This window comes from Berghia stephanieae, chromosome 3, assembly GCF_034508935.2.
Source record: "Berghia stephanieae isolate SIO BIC M18660-M18661 chromosome 3, UCSD_Bste_1.3, whole genome shotgun sequence".
In the NCBI taxonomy this organism is placed as follows: Eukaryota; Metazoa; Mollusca; class Gastropoda; order Nudibranchia; family Aeolidiidae; genus Berghia; species Berghia stephanieae.
Window position 1 is genome coordinate 105111090 of NC_088362.1, and position 5571 is coordinate 105116660.

Below are 5571 nucleotides of genomic sequence, written 5' to 3' on the forward strand. Positions count from 1 at the left end.
ACTGGTCTTTGTAGTGGGGAAATTATATCTTTAAAAATTGAAAAAAGTAAGAAAAAAAAAAACGTTTTCACTATCAAATATATTTATCGAACAGATCCATCGCGTTTTTTAAGCCACACTCAACACAATAGTAAATTGCCAAACAGGCAAACCGGTTGCCGATCGATCAATGAGCCACAACTCGGTCAATACACATCTCTCTCTCTCTCTCTCTCTCTCTCTCTCTCTCTCTCTCTCTCTCTCTCTCTCTCTCTCTCTCTATCTATCTATCTATCTATCTATCTATCTATCTCTCTATCTCTCTCTATCTCTCTCTCTATCTCTCTCTGTCTCTCTCTCTCTATCAATCTATCTCTCTCTCGCTCTCTCTCTCTCTCTATCTATCTATCTATCTATTTCTCTCTCTATCTATCTCTATCCCTCTCTCTATCTCTCTCTATCTCTCTCTCTCTGTCTCTCTCTATCTATCTATATCTCTCTCTCTCTCTATCTATCTATCTATCTCTATCTCTCTCTATCTCTCTCTGTCTCTCTCTATCTCTCTCTATGTATCTATCTCTCTCGCTCTCTCTCTCTCTCTCTCTCTCTCTCTCTCTCTCTCTCTCTCTCTCTCTCTCTATCTATCTGTAATAGAATGACCATTCTATCTAATGTTATTACTCTTTACTACTTGTCGCTACCATCACTATTTAATTGTATGCAAGTAATGCAAGACTGTGTGCCTCTGTGGTTGATATCAACATTCCTTTAATCGTGTGTGCTACTATGACCAATAGTACGCTGTGTGTTGTGTGTTAAGCCCTTACACAGGTAGTCTCTCGATGTAGTACTATTTTTATCTTCGGCTGGGTGTGACTTCTGGCCTGACTCTATATTTTTGTCTGCTTTCTTTCACCACTTCACATCGTTATAACTTCATTTTAACAACTATGATCATTTACAAATTTATATCACTAATTCTGGCAAATCATAGCTTTCTAGCCACCTACCTTGAGTCATCTAAATCTACTTTGTTCTTCTGTATACTGAATAATTGCTACTTAAATATTTCATACAGCCATAACGTTCACGCCTTTGATTACTAATTACGAGCTAAACATTTACTCTTTAACTCTGCAATTTACTATGATTGATTTTGTAGCATAACTCTTTAGTTTAGACTAATTCGTTCCTTCATACACGTCCTATGTTATTTGCATTAATTTGTTTAAATCATGAAGATGCACACAACTAGATCGAGTTTACTCACTTCAGTCTATGCATCCCTTTACCTGGACCAGTGACGTAGGTGCTTTCCCTGACGTCCGCGATAAATCTATTTTTAACTGCTATAGCTAATATTATGAAATTATTCTATTCTTGATTCTTTTCATTCATTCATTGATTCATTCATTGCTACACGCCTATAGAATACGATACAAAAGAATGATCTGTTCTATTGTTCCTGAATAAAGACTGCATCATTTTACATCCTGGCCTTTGTTGTTTGATCGCCTCCACTACCCTGAAGTGGATGGGCTAGGACTCGGGTAGACTATGGTGTCTCCGGACTTGACTGTGGTGTGTGCTCTTCGCTCATGAAATCAACTCCCTACTTCTACTTCTGACACATGAAGTCATGCTACTATCACTAACAGTAGTACTAAACTGTCACTTCATTGTCTCGATCTATCTTCCTCACTTGAGCACCACCGCCGCAGTTACAGTCTGGAACTCTTAAGTCGACCCCGGGACCGAATCCATCCACTCCCATGGCCTCTACACTCTGCCAATACTACTACTACCACTCGCCGGCATCAACTACCCGGTTGTCTCCATCAGTATCACACTCGCCGGCATCAACTACCCGGTTGTCTCTACCACTACCACTCGCCGGCATCAGCTACCCGGTTGTCTGACTCTATTACAAATTTGGCGCTGCGAGCAGGATCTCAATTTCAGAAGCCACAGCCTTTTGGAGATCTGCTTATTTATTCATCAGTCAGACATCCACTTGGAATTGGAACGAATCTACACTCTCGCTGCCAGTCCCTGTACACCAACCTCGATGTTTTATTGCGACAGACGACAATCGACGTCAACTTGCCACTCGGCCCCTTTACAGCCGAATTTATACCAAGACGGCCGCTACCGGCTACCATACACGTCGAGCATCCTGTCCAACCCGAGATGACCAGTGACTGCCAAACCCGAGAGGACCCATGTTCCTGTGCCCGAGATGACAGTGTGCCTGTGCCCGTGATGACCCGTGTCTCAGTGCCCGAGATGACCTGTGTGTCTGTGCACGTGATGACCGTGTGCTTGTACCCGTGATGACCTGTGTGTCTCTGCCCGTGATGACCTGTGTGTCTGTGTCCGTGATGACCGTGTGCCTGTGCCCGTGATGACCGTGCGCCTGTGCCCGTGATGACTGTGTGCCTGTGCCCGTGATGTGATGACCGTGTACCTTTGCCCGTGATGACCTGTGTGTCTGTGCCCGAGATGACCCGTGGGTCTTACCAACGTGAATTAACCAACCAGATGGAGCCTCGTCCCTATTACTGCCATGCAACTATCCGAAGGCATCGTCGTCAAGTGGTGGCCGGTGTTCCTAAAAGTCGCGTCTGTGAAAGTGAAACCACGTCACAGAATCCCGCCTGCACACATATGTCCAGACGACGTCACGCCAAATGCAAGGATCTGCCTGAGTTTGACCACCACGTTGGTGAGATAATCCATGTTTTGTAGGATTCTCATGTATATTGATTCAATATCTCGTTAGTTCCCATTAATTTTGCAATAATATGCTCATGATTCATAATGAAACATACAATGTAATTATGGGATGTTTAAACTATTGCTTATAATTATAACAGTGTAGTTCTTTCTACCTTTACCGCTAGCAGGCGATGTCCACTTAATATTTCCATGTCTATATTCGACATGAGCCTCCTCATATTTGAGACGGTCGTATTTCAAGTTTTAACGCTTTTCTCATCTTATACTTATACCGCTTTGCTGAAGCGACGTAAATTTACATTGATTGCATTTCTTTCAAGTTGAATTCGTACATTGAATCCTCTCTGCCTAGTTGACCATTGATAATTAAATAATTTGTTCTATGAGGACATAGAACGGTTCGAGTTGGGGGATATGTAATAGAATGACCATTCTATCTAATGTTATTACTCTTTACTACTTGTCGCTACCATCACTATTTAATTGTATGCAAGTAATGCAAGACTGTGTGCCTCTGTGGTTGATATCAACATTCCTTTAATCGTGTGTGCTACTATGACCAATAGTACGCTGTGTGTTGTGTGTTAAGCCCTTACACAGGTAGTCTCTCGATGTAGTACTATTTTTATCTTCGGCTGGGTGTGACTTCTGGCCTGACTCTATATTTTTGTCTGCTTTCTTTCACCACTTCACATCGTTATAACTTCATTTTAACAACTATGATCATTTACAAATTTATATCACTAATTCTGGCAAATCATAGCTTTCTAGCCACCTACCTTGAGTCATCTAAATCTACTTTGTTCTTCTGTATACTGAATAATTGCTACTTAAATATTTCATACAGCCATAACGTTCACGCCTTTGATTACTAATTACGAGCTAAACATTTACTCTTTAACTCTGCAATTTACTATGATTGATTTTGTAGCATAACTCTTTAGTTTAGACTAATTCGTTCCTTCATACACGTCCTATGTTATTTGCATTAATTTGTTTAAATCATGAAGATGCACACAACTAGATCGAGTTTACTCACTTCAGTCTATGCATCCCTTTACCTGGACCAGTGACGTAGGTGCTTTCCCTGACGTCCGCGCTAAATCTATTTTTAACTGCTATAGCTAATATTATGAAATTATTCTATTCTTGATTCTTTTCATTCATTCATTGATTCATTCATTGCTACACGCCTATAGAATACGATACAAAAGAATGATCTGTTCCATTGTTCCTGAATAAAGACTGCATCATTTTACATCCTGGCCTTTGTTGTTTGATCGCCTCCACTACCCTGAAGTGGATGGGCTAGGACTCGGGTAGACTATGGTGTCTCCGGACTTGACTGTGGTGTGTGCTCTTCGCTCATGAAATCAACTCCCTACTTCTACTTCTGACACATGAAGTCATGCTACTATCACTAACAGTAGTACTAAACTGTCACTTCATTGTCTCGATCTATCTTCCTCACTTGAGCACCACCGCCGCAGTTACAGTCTGGAACTCTTAAGTCGACCCCGGGACCGAATCCATCCACTCCCACGGCCTCTACACTCTGCCAATACTACTACAGTAGAACTCGGAAATAGCGAGTTCGACGGGTCCACTCCTGATTACTCGCTATTTCCGAGTTCTCGCTATTCCCGAGTTGCCAGGAAAGGTTATAATATTGCTGGTTATTCTCCTCAGTGTGTAATTCGAGTAAAAGCCGTCGCCCCTATTTCAATTTCTTCACAGAAGTGGCAGAATGCTTGTTTTTTTTTTTGGTTTCTTTTTATTTTCAAGTAAAATCATGACTAGAAAAAAACAACAAGAACATAGAAGTGTGTGTGTGTGTTTGCGTGTGCGTGTGCGCGCGAGTGTTTGTATGCACTCGGCATGTTTGATGAGGTAAGCAAGCGCATCACTCAATCACTGACCCATTGAAATAATGGTTCCACACTCCCCTCTCTCGCTGATCGTGTCGTTCGTTAACGATGCTACTCGCTGACCGATGCTGCGAAGTGAGGCATGTTGACATGTGCTTGCGTCGCGTGGCACCACATTAGGTGAATAATTGACCCCCACCCCCAATACACACACACGCACACAAACCCAACCCCCACCCAAATTTGTGTCGCCTATTATGTACTACTACAGACTAGACTACTATGTAATATTACTCGTAACGAAAAATAAGAAAAGAAAAGAGGCTAGGCTAAAAATATTTAAATTGCCATTGTCTCTTGTTTTGCTTTACTTCGTCGCAGTCCTAGGCTGGGGCAGGAAATGCTCGTTATTTCCGAGTTGACCTCTTTTTCATACTCGCTACTTTCATGCTAATTTTATTGACTCAAATAAGGGGGAAAAAACGGGGATTTAGATTTTACTCGCTATTTCCGAGTTCTCGCTATTTCCGAGTACGTTACTTTCATGTTCTACTGTACTACCACTCGCCGGCATCAACTACCCGGTTGTCTCCATCAGTATCACACTCGCCGGCATCAACTACCCGGTTGTCTCTACTATCGCACTCGCCGGCATCAGCTACCCGGTTGTCTGACTCTATTACATATCTATCTATCTATCTATCTACCTACCTAAGTATTACTCTAACTTTATCTACCTCCCCATCCATCCATCCATCCATCCAGTTATCTATCTATCTATCTGTTTGTCTGTCTGCCTGTCTGCCTGTCTGTCTGTCTGCCTGTTTATCTATCTATCTTTCTATCTGCCTGCCTGTCTGTCTGTCTGTCTGTCTGTCTGCCTGTTTATCTATCTATCTATCTATCTATCTGCCTGCCTGCCTGTCTGTCTGTCTGTCTGTCTGTCTGCCTGTTTATCTATCTATCTATCTAAATTCCGCCTTAT